The sequence below is a fragment of the Petaurus breviceps genome, unplaced genomic scaffold (genome assembly GCF_028583685.1).
Source record: "Petaurus breviceps papuanus isolate PSGF00001 unplaced genomic scaffold, PetGlider_PUasm1.0 79, whole genome shotgun sequence".
Lineage (NCBI taxonomy): Eukaryota > Metazoa > Chordata > Mammalia > Diprotodontia > Petauridae > Petaurus > Petaurus breviceps.
In genome coordinates, this window is record NW_027186523.1 from 22,431,533 (window position 1) to 22,448,377 (window position 16,845).

A 16,845-nucleotide genomic window follows, 5' to 3' on the forward strand; every position below is an offset into this window, starting at 1 on the left:
AGGAAGGAAGGAAGGAAGAGAGGAAGAGAGGAAGGAAGGGCAAATTCATGCATAAGTATTCTACTTGTGTTACTTACTTCCTTAAAATTTTCATTGTCCTTCAGAATAACGTTCAAACTCTGCTGTTTCCAAGGTACTTGGATTTCTAAAACCTGGACCATCCTATTCCATGAACTCTTATGTCTCTTTTCTTTCTCTAGATTTTTCCCATACCTGAAATGCCTAAGTTATAATCATGAGCTATTTAACTTTATTATCTTTCCCTCAAAGTCCAACTCATTCCCTCTGCCCCTGATTAGTAATCATCCTTTCAATAGATTCTGGTTACTTATTTGCCACTATCTAATATATGTGGTTCACTTTTTACAGTAAACACTTGTTGTTGGCTAATTTACTGAAGTTTGCCAATTAACATTTTAACTTTCTTCAAAATCACTGCAGTTCTTTTTCATTTTTCATTCTAGAGTGTGACACTGAGGTAAATTTAAGCAATAATGTGCTTATCATATCCATGTTCTTTATATACTCTTTTGAGGAGAAGAGAAGAAAGGAGAAAAGATGTGGAATTAATTGAGGATATGAAAAAAGAGGAAGAAAATGATTTTTAAAATATCAGAAACAAATAATTACACATGTCACACACATGTTCATGTATGTGTTATAAATACATGTGTATTAAAGCAGATTTTATAAGCCAAATTATTTACTTTATTCAAACTTAGTTTGATCATATGTGAACTAAGAAAATTAAAGCAAACGTTCATTTTCTTCTTTTCTTTGAATTAGATTAGTTACTCATTCCTCCTTTTTATAATGCAAATAATTTAGGTTCCTGATACTACTCAATTTAAAAATAAATTTAGAAATATATCTAAAAATATAAAGAAGTCACTAATCTGTGCCATACTGAAACTGTTGAAATTGATATTGAGAATAAGCGTGAATATTTAAATTCCATACATATGATAACTTGATAAGCTTCATGTCTTATGCAGTGGTAGAGGAGGGAGGACAAATTAGTTTAGAAGAATGGCTACAACATCATTTCTTTAAAAATATTAACATTGATTCCTATAGTATTCATGGTTTTCAACCCAATGTTATTTTCTACCACTGTATTAAGTAGATAAAACCTGTTTGCTTCTTGTTCAACAAATAATCTCCTATTTGCCCCTTCTTAATTGCCCCTCAGAGCACCAATAAAATAAGTCATGGTTCACAAAGTAAATTTCCTGTGTACTAATTGAAAACTGTTCCAATTTTGTTAAAATTTCAGATAGATTCTCATATCTGATGTGAATGCCATAGTCATTATCATTCTTAAGTGTATATTCTAGCATAACAGCCAATTTAAAAAGAACCTGCCTTACAATCTGTTGATGGATAATAATCCATTAGTGTCATTCTTTGCAGTGTTATATTTTGGACTAAGACTAAAGACCACAAGAGGCACCTATGAGTATATGATAGCATTGGCAATATCAGAGGGTCCAATAGACATAACTTTCTTTTTTTTGCCTTTTTTTTTTTGAAGGGGGAAGGTAGGGCAGTTGGGGTTAAGTGACTTGCCCAAGGTCACACAGCTATTTTTGTGTGTGTGTGTTAAGTGTCTGAGGCTGGATTTGAACTCATCCAGGGCTGGTGCTCTATTCACTGTACCACATAGCTTTCCCTAGAGATAAATTTCAATGGTGGCATTTAATCTAGAATATTTTCAAAGAAAGAAAAAGTTATACAATGCTACAAGCATTTCATTATAAATATTGGCCAAGTAGAATTTCAAATCCTAGGAAATATTAATTCTATATAATGTCAGCATACAGAATAATATAAAATACCCATATATCAATTTATACTTAAGCACTCTTCTCTAACTGGGTATTTTATGCCTTAGACTTTTTTCCTACTATTTTTAAGAAGAGCCACTAAAAGAGAGAGATTGTCATTACAGAGAACAGATTATTTAATATATAACCAAGAAAAGAACCTATTAATTTAAATTTGTATAATCAACTTTTAGGAAGTGATTATAGATCAGGATTCAAGATTATTTATTTTCTTTCTATTCCATTTTCCTATATTTAAGACTACCACTGTCATTAAAATATTTTGAATCAGCATTTTCCAGGTGTCAGAAACCAAGAAAACTATAAATTTAGGGATGCACTCCTCCATTCTTAGAGGCTCATGGTACACATTAGAAAAGATGGATATTCAAAAGGGATGAGACTATAGCCAAATTGATGAACAACGAAAAGAAAAATGCATAGGACATGAAAAGAGGTCATTTTCAATCACTACAATAGTACATTTAGAAAAAATGAGGGAATAATATTAGAGCACAGAAAAGGCAAGAAGTGAGATGTAAACATATGAAAGTTAGTAGGAAGTATAGACTTTAAATAGTACAAATTTAATGTACTCAGTCCTTCTGGATCATAGGTAATATTAAAAGTTTTCAGTCCCTCTAGGGTTTTGTCCCTTTTTTGTGACATTAAAATATTAAAGAATTTGATTCTAAGTTGGGAAGACTTGAGTTCAGGTGTCTTGGCTCTGGAGCACACTTATTGTGGCAATTTGTCAATTCACTTGTCATTGCTCAGGGCAACTCTTCAGGATTATGAATTTCAGAGGAGGTGCCAGACTACAATGGGTTGAATAAGGTTCCTCAATTGGGAGCAATGGGAGCCTATAGCAATGGCCTGCCATGTCTGGTCCCTAACTCATGAAAACATACTTATACTATAGTAGTAAGACAGTGCCTACATACCTATAAACACAAATTTCTCTTATAAAATGTATGTCTGAAAGAAAATCACCCTTTATAAATCAATATTTCTTGTTTTTCAAGTGTTTTCTTCCTAATATATGAAGTAAAATTCTTGACATTTTCAAAAAATTAAATATTTGTATTTTGCTGTACAAATGTTTTACATTATTTGATAGATATTTTTCCCAAAAGTTACATGTAAATTAAAATTTTTAAATATATAATATTTCACATTGACTACTGTGGCCATTATTTAACAGAAATGAGGTAAACCATGTCAGAAATGAAGCATACTTACATAATGTGATGAATTAGTCCATATTCTATGTGGTAAGTGATCTTACATAAGGTTCTATGTGATAAGTTCTAGTTTGAAATTATCATATGCTGTGTTTTTTTATGATATTTTACCATTTGTAATATTTATGGCAGCTCTTTCTGTGGTAGCTCCAAATTGGAAACTGAGGTGCTGTCTTCCTTATTGGGAAATAGCTAAACAAAGATTGGTTAAAAATATAATGGAATATTGTTGTGTCATAAGAAATGATGAATTGAACAGTTTCAGAGGAAACATTGAAACACCAACCTGGAATGAAAGATGATTTGAGTTCATACCTTGTCTCTGACAGAATCACCCTTGGCTGTACACTTGGCCTCTCCCTGCCCCAGGCACATCTCCAAGAAGATGAGTTGTTCTCCAAGAAGATGTTTATAGGCTCTTTTCCTTTTAGAATTCTTTAGGTGTGGAAAACTGTATTGACATACCACATATAACATGGAATTTTAACTCCTTGTTATGTATTTTTAGAAAAATAACGTGTTAAAATTTAAATTTCGTGGTAGTAAGGAATTTAGTTTAGTAATCAACCACTGTATTAACACACTTTCAGAGATCCCATAAAAACACAAAGAGAAAGTGGTTTTTGATGACTTCAGTTAAGTAGACTAAAACTAGACAGAGATAGATTTTAAAGGTTTCCCAAACTTCACACATAGCAAAAAATTCAAGATATCTGGAAGTAGTGATAGGTATTTACAAATAAAGTCCAAGCAGGCATAGAAGAGGAGGTGGGCCTGGGAAAGTATAAAGTATTTGAACATTGCTCATTAGGTAATCAAGTTTGAAAAGCCACACCTGAAATAACCTCTCTGTTTCATACCTAGAGATACCAAGAGCTCAATCATGCTTTGGTTTTTGTTTTCCCCTTGGAGCAAAAGTAATGAATCTTTATTTATTTATTTAACATTTATTTACTTTTAGTTTGCAACATTCAGTTCCACAATCCCTTGATTTCCAAATTTTCTCCCCTTTCCCCTCACTCCGCATGACAGCATGCAATCCAATATAGGTTCTACAAATACCTTCACATTAAACATTAGTCAAGTAGTAAAGAAGAATTATAACCAGTGGAGTGAACAATGAGAAAGAAGGAACAAAACAAAACAAAAGAGAGAGAGCAAGTAGTTTGCTTCAATCTGCATTCAGACTCTATAGTTTTTCTCTGGATGTAGATATCCCTTTCCATCATGAGTGTTTTGGAATTGTCTTATAACCTTGCATTGCTGAGAGGAGCCCAGTGTATCAAAGTTGTCACAGATATTATGTGTCTGTAATTGTGCCCAAAGTTCTCCTGGTTCTGCTCTCCTCACTCAATATCTATCTATATATCTATATCTATATCTATATCTATATATGTCTCTCCAGGTTATTATGAAGTCCATCTGCTCCTCATTTCTTATAGCACAGTAGTATTCCACTATATTCATATACCACAACTTATTTAGCCATTCCACAAGTGATGGGCATCCCCTTGATTTCCAATTAAAAGTAATTAATTTTTAATGGTAGAAAGCCTAGAGGGAGGAAAAAGCAAACATAAAGATTAATACATTATTGGAAAATAGCAATCAACTGGGTTAAGCCAAATTCTTAACTAAATTAACCTATGCCTCCACGATGAAAAAAATTATTCTGAATTTTCTTTGGGGCTACTCTCCCCTCCTTCTTTCTTTGGTTTCTATCTACTGAATACCTAAGTAACATTTGAAATATATGAATATCAGCAACTGCATGCATGCATACATGCAACACACATATAAAGACATATATACACATTCATTTAAATACATGTACATTTAATGCTATTTGTCAGTGATTTGATTCATGTTTTGATGGAGTGCATATATACATATACACATATGTTGAGAAGCATGCATATGTGTAAATATATCTAATCACAGAGTGAATCAGATAACTAATAAATATAATGATTAGTGTTATGTGGTTTATTTGTGATATGTGGTTAGGTTTTGACTAACAGATTTTTATAAAGTATTTACTATGTTCCAAGCTCCATGTTAAGCACTGGGAATGAAAAAAGGAGGGAGATAATTTTTACATTCTAACGGAGTAAATGTCATACACATAAGTGAATACATGTAACATTTTCAGAATAGGTGGAAGTCATTCTAAGTGAGGAAGGCATTAGCATCTGAAGGGATCTGGAAAGGCTTCCTGATGGAAGTGAGATTTAAGCTGAGTCTTGAAGGAAGCAGAGAAACTAAAAAGTGGAGGTGAGGTGAAAGACAGTTCTAGACAGCCATCAATCAATAAATATTTATTTAACACCTCCTATTTGCCAAGCACTGTGTAAAGTGCTGGGGATACAAAAAGATGTAAAAAACAGTCCCTGTTACCCTCAATAAAGTCAATGTTAAAGATGGAAACAGAACCCAGATTCTTAAAGTTTAGATGCAAATGAGAGAAGATGAAGGGAGCTTTGAGAATAGTCAGATTTCCAAAGGACTTTAGCAATGACATGGGAGAGGAGGCAGGGATGTAGAGGAAGATAGTAGGGATATAAAGGTGGAGTGAGATTTTTTTAATAACATGTAAGACAAGGTGGGGGGCTAGGTGGCGCAGTGCCCTGGAGTCAGGAGGACCTGAGTTCAAATCTGACCTCAGACACTTAACACTTACTAGCTGTGTGACCTTGGGCAAATCTCTTAACCCCAACTGCCCTGCCTTCCCCCCTCCAAAAAAAAAAAAAGTAAGACAACTATGTTTGGTAGCGGGGAAAGAGAAAGCAAATATAAAGAGACTGAAGAATAGAGTGTATAATTATAATGGAGACAATTTGATGATGAAGAGAGGAAGGAGGATCAAGGATTTATGTGGAGGAATTGTACTTCATAAGGAAAAGGGTCACTCTTTCTTTGAACACAGGAATGAAGATGAAGAGGTGGCCTGGCATATAGTAAACAACAAATATTTGTTTTCTGACTACTGATTGACTTGTTGACTGGTGAGTAGATGGTATAGGAAGATTTGTGATCTATATTCAATGATGATATTGAGGCAAATAAGGTCTTGGTGAATGACTGACTTTTTTTCAGTGACTCATGAACTTGCTTCTCTGCTAAAATGGTGAGTAGAGGGTTCCCTAAGATCTTGGGAGGAGGAATTATGAGAGATTCCTGGAGAGATGAGAACATTTGAAATAGCCATTTTAGAGAGTAAGCTATCTAATCTGTTAGAATAAGCATTTTATTCCAGTGAGGACCGAGTGGAGATTAGATAACACGCTTGTTGTAGAGGACCTGATCAGCATGGTTTCAAGATTGCCTCTAGCTCTATTCAGCAGTATGGGGATAGAAGTGAAAAAGGCAATAGGCAAGAGTAATCCAAGGTTGAGGTTTGACAAGGTGTCTTTAGTGATAGGACAAGATGTCAAGAGATGGGAGAAGATAGTGTAGAGTTGAATTGACTCACCAAAAGGTGATGATAGAGAAGGGGGAAGAGTTTAACTTGTATCTCTCTGTGTCTATATGGTCAAACCATGAAAATGATACAAGCTTCTTGAATCACACAAGTATTGAAAGATCTGGAAAGGCTTCTAGGAGGGACCAGTGATGGACCAAGACCAGTGTTCTCCTAGTTAAACTTGAAGAGATTCATCATTAGTAGATATAATGTAGTCTTCAAACCCAACATGTATAGAAGATCATCTTCCAGAAATCTGGCCTCAGACACTTAGAAGCTTTGTGAACTTCGGCAAATAATCTCTGTCTACCTCATTTTCCTCATCTGTAAAATGAATATAATAATAGTACCTACTTTTTAGCATTGCTGTGAGGATCAAATTAGATATTTATAGAAAAAAATGCTTAGCACAGTGCCAGAACATACTTAGTGCTATATAAATATTATTATTATTTACCAAATTAGAGAGGCTGTGACCTGCTTCAGTAAAGGGAGTATCCACACTAACGAAATTAGAAATGTTTCAAATATATAGTTATGACTACATATGTAAATATACATGAATGTATATATATATACACACACTTTATGTATTTATATTATTTTTGCTTTTTCTTTCAGTTTTCCCTTTACGTAGATTGAGGTGAAATTGAGAATCAGGGGGGTGGATGTGAAAGCAAGACTTCTAGACTTGAAATTTACAAGCCATGTTCACATAACTGCTTCTCATACTTACTAGTTGTGTGTTACTTGGTAGGTTTTTTTCCCCTCTTCACCTCAGTTTTCTTCCTCTGTAAAATGGGAATAATAATAGGTATAGACACAACTCTAAGGGATAATAATGAAGATACAATAAGGAAATATTTGTAAATTATTTAGCAAAACCTCTAATACTCTGTATGGTGTCCCAAAAGTTTTAAGGACATTTTTAAACTTTAATAGATGCTGAAATTTTGCTCTTTAATTGCAGTTTTAAGTTTTAATATATTGAACACTTTGGAGATACCCTATATAAATATTAGCATAGAGAAAGGATGGAGATATTTGAAAAGTTCAATAAAATTGTATGATAATATAAAATTATATCAGAGTGGAACAAAATGGTATAAGATTAAGGAAAAGGAAAACATGCAAAATTGTGTCTAGACACTAGGAAATGTAGAAAGTTGAAAAAGTCAAATATTGTCCATAGTCAGCATGCTACAATTCCAAGTAATTCATCAGAATAAAAGTAGTCTGACATTATTAGTTTCCTAAATTCTATTGAAAACCTCCCTTTTCTGTTTCCACTAACCAGCCTGGGTCTGTAAGTTAGTTCATAGATTTGAAAGGGGAACTGTCACATGTTTGCACTGAGCTTTTGAAGACTCAATGACAACACATGCTTTTCCATGGTGAATGGGCATTAAAATATCTAACATACTAATATATTTAAGTAAAAATATTTCCCCCTACAGCCAGTTCTCCAGGTGCCTTGAGAATTTCCAATCCTTACTCATCTTTCACAAATTCTTCTGGGTCTGGTTAAACAGGTGCCTAAAATATTCCTAAATCATTTATTTAATCATCTTTACCTGTAAATCATATAAAATAAAGTTGATCATAAATGCAAGGTTTGAACAGTATGATTAGTCTGAATATATGAACCATCACTTTTGGCTTCTGTCATGAATGTGTTTAAGTCTTCAATTTTAACATTATATTCATATAGATCTTTTGGCACAGAATACATATACAGCCATCTTCCTCTAGTCATTTAGCTGGCAGACTGAAAAATGCCTATATTCTGCTAATGTAGGAAATGACTTCATCTTCCTAAAGGGCTGCCAACTCTTGAGAAATCAAAATTTATATTAGCTGACAAATTTAGGTTGAGGATTTGTGAACCTCACTATTCTAGAAGCAAAGTGGCATTAGGGTAAAGAGTTGGCTCTTTATTCTTCTTTCTTCTACTATTCATGGCAATACTAACTTGTTCTTGGTTCCCATGTGTACTACTTACACTTTTCATGGTTTTTGTCTGTAACCTCAAATTACTTTTTTGGCTCTGGTCCTAACTAGACAACTATAACTGTAATAATCCTGGTAGAGTGGGCAGGTATTGCCTCTGTTTTTCTTATTAGGCATGTTTATTTTCTAGTATGGTATCTAGAGCAAATTACACATAATAAATGCTTGTTGAATTGAATTCCTTTTTGTTTTTTAGTCCCCTGCACTTCTTTCTTATACTCCTATATTGGTCTTTTATTTCTTGTATTTCCAGTATAATTGGTGGAATATAATAAAAACAAGATCTTTAATATTTTCCATAATTCTATCAAAGGATCATAGTGGCTTTGAAAGGGAGTAAAAAACAGTTCATGCATTGAGTTTAAGCCCAAAGAGTGAGACAATTGTAACAGGTGAGATTCTTTTTTGGCGTGAATTTTCAACTATAGTGGGAATTCTAAAATGCTAATGTACTATAGTCTGACCCTTTGAGCAGGGTAATTACCATTTCTGGGCATTCTATATCATATTCCATGCTGATGACACTGCATATACTGCATTCTCTTAAACACTGGAGTAAATATTCTGCTAGTATAGTGAATCATATGGTTACCATGTTCTACTGTTTTGTTTCTAAACACCTATATTCAATGAAGTGAATCTGACATCATCATGTAATAAAACTGATAATGTGATTAAAGCAATAATATTTTGGACTAGATGTTCATTAACCCTTATTACCAAACCTGTAGTTTTCCTTCATACTCTTCTCTTTCCTGTTCTAGAACCATGAACCGTGGTTCAGTACAACTCTGATTGTTCCAAGATGGGCAATGTCAGTATAATCTTCTGTGGTCCCACTCATGATTCCAGTAACTTTATGGACCAAAGTGCTCCCTTTCCAGCTACTACTCCCTTAAGTGTGTTGTTTCCCTTATTAGAATGTAGTCTCCTCAAAGACAAGCATTATGTTTGCTTTCATATCCATATCCTAAAAGCTTAGCACCATGTTTGGCACATAGCAAGCACTTGATAAATACTTTTACATTCTTTCATTTCCCTTTTTAGATATGCATAAAATATTAAATATACATAAACTTTCAAAAGTTTTTCATGGTTAAGAATACTTGAATGAGAGTTAGAAAGGACCTTAGAGTAAATGTCTTCTTTTGACAGGTAAAGAAGCCAAAGCACCCAGGGCTTAAATGACTTGCCACAGGTTGTAAGTGATGGAGCTAATATTTGAACTGAGGTCCTCTTGCTCCAAATCCAAGATTCTTTCCTCTGTACCACTCTGCCCCTGAGTTTTAAAAGATAAATAGGAAAAAATTACTTTGAATTTTTTTTCAGGCCACTATTTACCCTGACTTTTTTAGGTGCCTTTGATTTCCTATCACAATTTTTTTAGGGGAAAGTCAATCCTCTATTTATTAACACTTTCATGATAATAAACAAGAGAAGGTCCAGTCTGTCAGTTTTTTGCCACTGGCTAGTAGTTTTGATAAAATGTGTGTTGGGTAGCATACGAAACTCTTGGTTGAAATGATGGCTTATGATTATTTCTGGATTTCATTACTCAGTCTATTTATGTTCTCTGAGAACCAAGAATAATTGACTCTAGTAGATGTAAAAGTGCAGAATGAAACAGGGTTTCCACTCATCTGTGTTTCATCAACTACACCCCTGTTGGACAACAATTGGACCTTCAAACAAACTGTGTTTGGAAGTGCTGCCCAGAGTCATTAGGGATATGCCTGAGGGTCTCATCCAGTTGCCATGGAAACCTTCCCCTTCAGTGATGTACAGTAAAAACCTAAGCAAAGGTGATGAATCTAGGCTGAAAATATAAGAAAGGTAAAGAAATTATAGGAATCCAGGGAAATAACTATAGAAAAATACTTGCAGAAAATACTTATGAATGTGTATAAATCTATTTTCTGAAATTATTCCTGTTAATACAATTTTTCAAGTGAAAGTTCTTTAGGACTATTTGTTTGATAACAAACTATTAAAATAGAGACAAATACCCTCATTTTAGCAATTATTCTTTATTTTTCACTCTAGCTACATGACTGAATTAATTTTATTTACATTTTGTAAAGGATTATTCCATTTTTTCAATAGAAATATTGCATCAGGAAGAAGTGCCAAGTCAAACCTCATAGAGTATTTTTTTCAATCAAATAATACTGAATTAGTCAAGAGTTCTTCTTACTTTTCCTACATTCCACGTACTTAATGATAGTAATCCAGGCATATCACTTTATACTTCTAAAGTGTTGTCACCAAAAATGATACAAGAAAAAAAATGATGCTATTAGAAATAACCACTAATCTGTAAATGAATCCCTTGTTGCTAAGTTGTGCTGTCTTGGAAAAAAAATTCTATATAGATGCCTTGAAATAATGGCATATAAAGCAGCTTCTCAAAAACATCTTGTGATTTTTTTTCCACTCATGATGGTTTTTTCCTTAGATATGCCTTCACAAAATTATTGTAAAGATAAATGATGAAATACTGATTAGGGGATATGGATGTGTTTCATCAGGAAGGACATGCATATAGAATCCAGACATGCATACATGTAGAAAAATTTAATAAAATTTCCTGATTAGTAATTGAAACATGATTCATAATATATCTTTCAGCAAAATTTCCACTATTATGATTCACTTGTAATGTGACATGATGAATGAAATTGAAAACCTTTTTGCATGAAAACATCAAAATAGCTCGGATAAAAAGTGAAGCTGTCTGTCTATTGTGATTAGGGGGTGAACTTTGCATCAATTATCTCTGAACCAGACATCTAACATATATATATATATATATATATGTATATATGTATGTATGTATGTATATATAACTCTTGTGAGGTTTTATATATATATATAAGGAAAGGACCAAGAATTACTCCCCAATGGATGATAAATTAATGGATATATTGTCTTTTGTCTTTTCTTTGTATTTCCAATGCTGATCATAGTACCTGGCATATCATAAGTACTTAATAATGACTTATTTATTGATATGAACAAAAGTCACAAAATAATGATTGCAAACTATTATCAACCATATGAAAGCTTGCTTTGAAATACTAGTGATGAGATTTTCAGACCCAAATAACTCAGAAGTTTTACCTTACACTCTGAAAGTTGACAAAAAATGACAAAAGATGAAAATAGCATTAGAGTGGTTGTAGATAGATATCACCAGCACTTAGCAAAGTTCCTAACACACTAAGCCCTTAATAAATTGTTGAAAGATTTACCCACTAATAGCTGTAAGTAGATCTCTGAATTTGTGCAACAATTTTCAAAAGCAATTTTAAATTATGCAAAGAAAATATCTAAAATGCTCTTGCCCTTTGACCCAGAAATCCTACTGTTGGCACATGTGCCAAAAAGATTAAAGTTGGAAATGAAATTCCCATATAAACCAAAATATTTGTACCTGCACGTTTTGTATTAACAAAGAACTTGAAACAACTTTAATCCTCATAAGCTAGGAAATGGCTCAGCAAATTACAATGCATGAATTTAATAGGACATTATTATAAGAAATGATTAATGTGAAGAATGCAGAGAGACATGGGAAGACTTATGAATTGTAGCAAAGTGAAACAGGCAGAACAAAGAAAATAGTATATGCAATGACAACAAGGATGTAAACAGAAAGAATAACAACAAAAACAAAATTTAGCATTCTAATTGTCAAGATTAGCACCAGAGAAGGTAGAAAACGTCACTTCCGCTCGCCACCGTGCGCATGCCCGGCCCATTGCATCTTGGTTCCTCAGTGTGAGAGGTCGCTACCAGCCGGAGGAGGCCGAAGCACAGTGAAAGTTCCTGGCCCAGCCACAGAGAATTACCAGAAGGCGAGCCCTGTAGAGAAGCCCCTCGGCCCCCCAGTGCCAGCTCTGCCTCCCGATACCTTGGAAATGCGAGTTCGGGATTGCAGCAGGATCCATGGGCTTTGCATTGCACTGGGTCGGCTGGAAAGCTAAGCCACGCCACGAATAGCGTTCACTGGTGCGGGCGGTGCCACAGGCAGAGGCGTGACCTGCACAGAGACCCTGACCCTTAAGTGCCTAATGCATGGCTTGCATCGGCTCAGCAGACTCCAGCAGCCAGAGGATGCCTGGGGCCCTGTTGTGTCAAGGCTGGTCTGTACGCCGACGTGTGCCAGCTGTGTGACTTCTGCTCAGCAGGGACCCCTTGGAGCCCAATGAGGGTGGCTACCAGCCCCGAGGTGCTTCTCCTGGCCTGGGACAATCTTTACCTTGCACCCCCTCGCATATCCCTCAGCCCAAGAGGCGGGCCCCCGGCCTCAGGGCATTGCCAGGGAGGGGGAGGTGGGGCTAGAGCAGAGACCCCCCAGGAGGCCCTGACCCCGAGTGGGTCAGGGTTGGGTGCAGATTCTGAGGTGCTCCCCAGGAAGGGTAGGACAGTATTGAAGTCCCCATTGCTGGGGGGTTTTTTGGTCCAGTGACTCCAGTCTTTTTCACACTGCTGTTACCTCTCAGATAACAGGTGTAAATGAATATGTGACATGGGAGTAGACATGTCGATGTCTGAGGCTCCCTGTGTTTGGTCAAAGAAATAATCAGCTTTTTCTCCCTGTCTCCCTTCCCCTCCCGCAAGAGTGCTACCACCAGTTTTATCAACTTCTTGCCACTATTCGATTCTTTGGACTGTAAATATGAAGTGGCTTTCCCCAGGAGAGGAAAAGTGAGGAGTTGGGAATATAAGTTCCATATATACCCCCCCCCCCCCCCCCAAAAAAAATGTCACTTCCATGTAAAGGTCAAGGATTATTCATTCAGAACTTTGCATATACTCTTAGAGTCATTTGATGTGTTGGTTAGTTTTGCTAAACTGTTTCTCTTTCGACCTTCTCCCATCCCCCATTCTTTTTTTTAATGAGAGGGAGGCAGTGCTGTATTTGGAAATGAAGGTTAATATGGAATATATAAAAATGAAATATATTAATAGTAGCTTTATCAATTGTACAATACATTGTCTTTCAATATTTTTTCCTTTCGTTTAGATTTTTATAGTCATAAGTTTTCTAGCATTTGTATCTTTTAAACATTTGCCTCATATTATATATGGATACATATACCAAGGAATTTGATAGTGTAACATTACTATTTTGCTTATACATTTATGTCAACCTTTTATCCTTTTTTGGGTTCTGGTAGTTGCCTATTACAATGATTTTTTCCAATCACATCACCCAGCTAAAAAGCTACATATTTTTTGAAAGTCTGTTCATCTCTTGTCTGTTTTTCTGATGTACAATGCACCACTTTTTTGTTTTTTTTCTAGCAATAAGGATGGGATCCTCTTTGAACTGCACAACATAGACAATAAATCTCCTCTCAACAACTCCAAGTAAGCAATAGAATATATCTTCTACTATAGAACCAGAGCAGTCATGCTCAAAATGGCCACTTTGGATCATATTGGAAAGTACAATATAAATCATCCTGCTTTCAAAGATTCATATAAAGAGGTTTTACTTATATTTACAGCAAGCAAAAGACAGGGTTTGGAAGAATAGCATTTTATTTTCCTGAAAGTTCCTGAGTATTATTTCTGTCGTAAGATCTTTTAGGCAATTTCATAATTCTCATGGCAGAAAAATTTTGCATTTGGGGTATCTTATGATGTCTTTATGAAATGCCTTCATAATATTGTAGCATTTGGGTGGGGAAAGCACTTATAAATGTCCTTGAGTACAAAATGGAAATTTATTAGTTATATTCTTTCAATAACAAATACACTATCCATAATATTTCCTCACAAAGCCCATTAATAAAGATGTAAATGTCACCATGCATTCTTTGAGCTTACTACATAGTATATATTGTTAGAATCTATTTTGTGGATTTTTAGTATAGCTCCTTCATAGGGACTCTTCCATTCAACATTCAACAAATAATGTAAGGAAAAGGCAACCCCTTACTCCATGTATCTACTACCAAAGGCAGGTGATGATGATAATAATGCATTTGTCTCAGTTTCATATTCATGACTTACTTATGTATTGATGTGTTTTTAATGAAGATATCTAAAATAGGTCCAGGGTTAGTGAGAAATACTGTATTCCATATCTGTGTGGAAAATGATTCTCCATAAACATACATTCTTCAAGGAGACAGTTTAAAATAATTATATTTCTGCTTAGCCCTAATCTCTTATCATCTCTTCAAAGTAGAACTAAATAAATTTGAAACTTCTGTACTTGGCATAGTATCTGGTACATAGGTACATACAAACCAAACTGTTTGCTTCTATAACTTGGTCCTAACATTGATCTATTAAAACAACAACAACACAGTTTATCAACATTTTTAGAGTTATAATTTTTTCCAAATAACCACCATCTTCAGTCTACATGGAACAAAAAAACTTTCAAAATATAGAGATTTCACAGGCAAGAACAAAATCACTTATGGGTTGTGAGTACTTAGAAGAAATTGGTGATCGTTATAAGTCATTGTGACTTAATTTAACTTGTGCTACCTATAAAGCAATATAGCATTTGACAAAATCTTTAGTAATATTCTCATGAATAAGTTTGAGATATGTGAGCCAAGTGGTTGAAGTTAGGTGGACTAAGACGTAATGAATTACTGGATTCAAAAGAAAAAAAAAGAATGGTTCATCATCAACCTGGGTTAGAGCAAGTTCTCTGTCAGTATTTTCATCAATGACTTGGATGAAGACATAGAAACTTTTTATTTAAAAATCAAATCTCAAGATGATGTGAAATTTGGGCACCATATTAGCAAAAGTTCTGACATGTTGGATGGCAATTATAATTTTTAAAAATCTTGAAAAACTAGAATTATCAGGCATATTTAGTAAGATAAAATATAATGAAAATAAGTTAGTCTTACATTTAGCTTTAAATGAAAAATAAACATTTCAAGTACATGTTGAGGGAAACATAGATAACAGTTTGTGTGAAAATGATCTGGTAATTCTAATGGTTTGTAAGTACACTATAACTAAACCTTAAGATATTTGTAAATATACTATAACTAAACCATAAGATATAACTACCCAAAATCTCCCAATCCTGTGCTTTATTAATAAAAAAAGTGTTCAGAATGACAACAATTTTAGTATGAAAGAAATACTTAATCTTAGGATTGCATTAAAAGGGAATAGTGCTGAAGATTAGAGTGTAGGAAATCCTTCTCTACTCTGTCTTGATCAGATGACATCTGGAGTACTTTTTCTATCCAGTTCTGGGTACTACATTTTAACAATAACATTGATAAACCATTACTTTTCCAAAGGAGAGAGGGCGACATGATGAGGGAAGTGGAAACCATGTCATCATGATGAGGATCAGTTGAAGGAATTTGGGATATTTGGCCTGATAAATAAAGGACTCTGGGTGAGGGTGGGAGGATTATAGCTGTCTTCAAATACTTTAAAGTGCTATTTCGCTGATTATTCTTAGTATATTCCCAGAAATTAGAATGAGGAATAATTTCTGAAAATTACAGTGACAGATTTCAGCTTTATATTAAAAATAATGTATTCATTTGGAGACAGTAAATTTTTTGTGACTGGAGTTTTCAACCATAGGCCAAATGTTTAGGTATCAGGGATTTTATATTAGGGATTCCTATTAAAATACCATTTGGCTCAAATAATTTTCTTATTACTTTCTACCTCTGAGATGATATACTTTTGGCATTCTAGGCTACTCAGGATAATCTGCTAAAATTATTCCACTGACAATGGGAAGTGATCCAGGAGCCTGGATCAAACATCTTTTAAAAATGTATTTTCACTTTTATTGATAAATGTTGTTTTAACTAACATCAACATAATTGAATGTGGTAACAAAAACAAACAAACAAAAAAACCAAAGACAGTACAGGCAAGAATAATAACCAAAAAGTAGCAAAATAATAAATCATGTCTTCTACATTCTGTCAGAGAAGGGGGCTTGGTTAAGGCTTAAGTTTGTGGGAAGATATTAGAGATCCAAAAATAAAAAAAAGAACCTTCAGTAATATACTTGAAAATATGCAAAATTATTTCAGAAGGGGTCACAAAAATAGGTAATTTTACTACTATTATTAAATTCAGTATAATAATTGCTAACATTTGTATAGTTCTTACCATATACTAGGCACTGTGAAATGTACCAGAAATACAAATAAAGGTAAAAGATAGTTACTACCTCCAAAGAGCTCACAACTTAATGTGTAGGACAAGTAAATGGTTGTTTACAAATAAGTTATTATAATGTCAATGGAATAGGAAGATTTTCCAGGTCCATTAATAGGCCTCA

At 34.3% G+C, this 16,845-nt stretch overlaps 1 protein-coding gene and 1 pseudogene across 13 annotated transcripts in view; both read left to right on the forward strand.

The window, feature by feature from the left end:
• The window catches only part of LOC138175715 (ribonuclease P protein subunit p25-like), a 49,237-nt pseudogene extending 35,314 nt beyond the window's left edge, over positions 1–13,923 (forward strand).
• LOC138175870 (semaphorin-3A) overlaps positions 1–16,845 on the forward strand; it is a 666,319-nt gene that overhangs the window by 219,346 nt on the left and 430,128 nt on the right. For 6 of the 13 annotated variants that reach the window (XM_069106486.1, XM_069106490.1, XM_069106488.1 and 3 more), the window contains one exon: positions 13,854–13,919. The exons of the other annotated variants lie outside the window; for them this stretch is intronic. The gene's annotated coding sequence lies outside the window, so the exon portion shown is untranslated. The remainder of the gene's footprint in view (positions 1–13,853; positions 13,920–16,845) is intronic. 13 annotated transcript variants of the gene reach the window in all.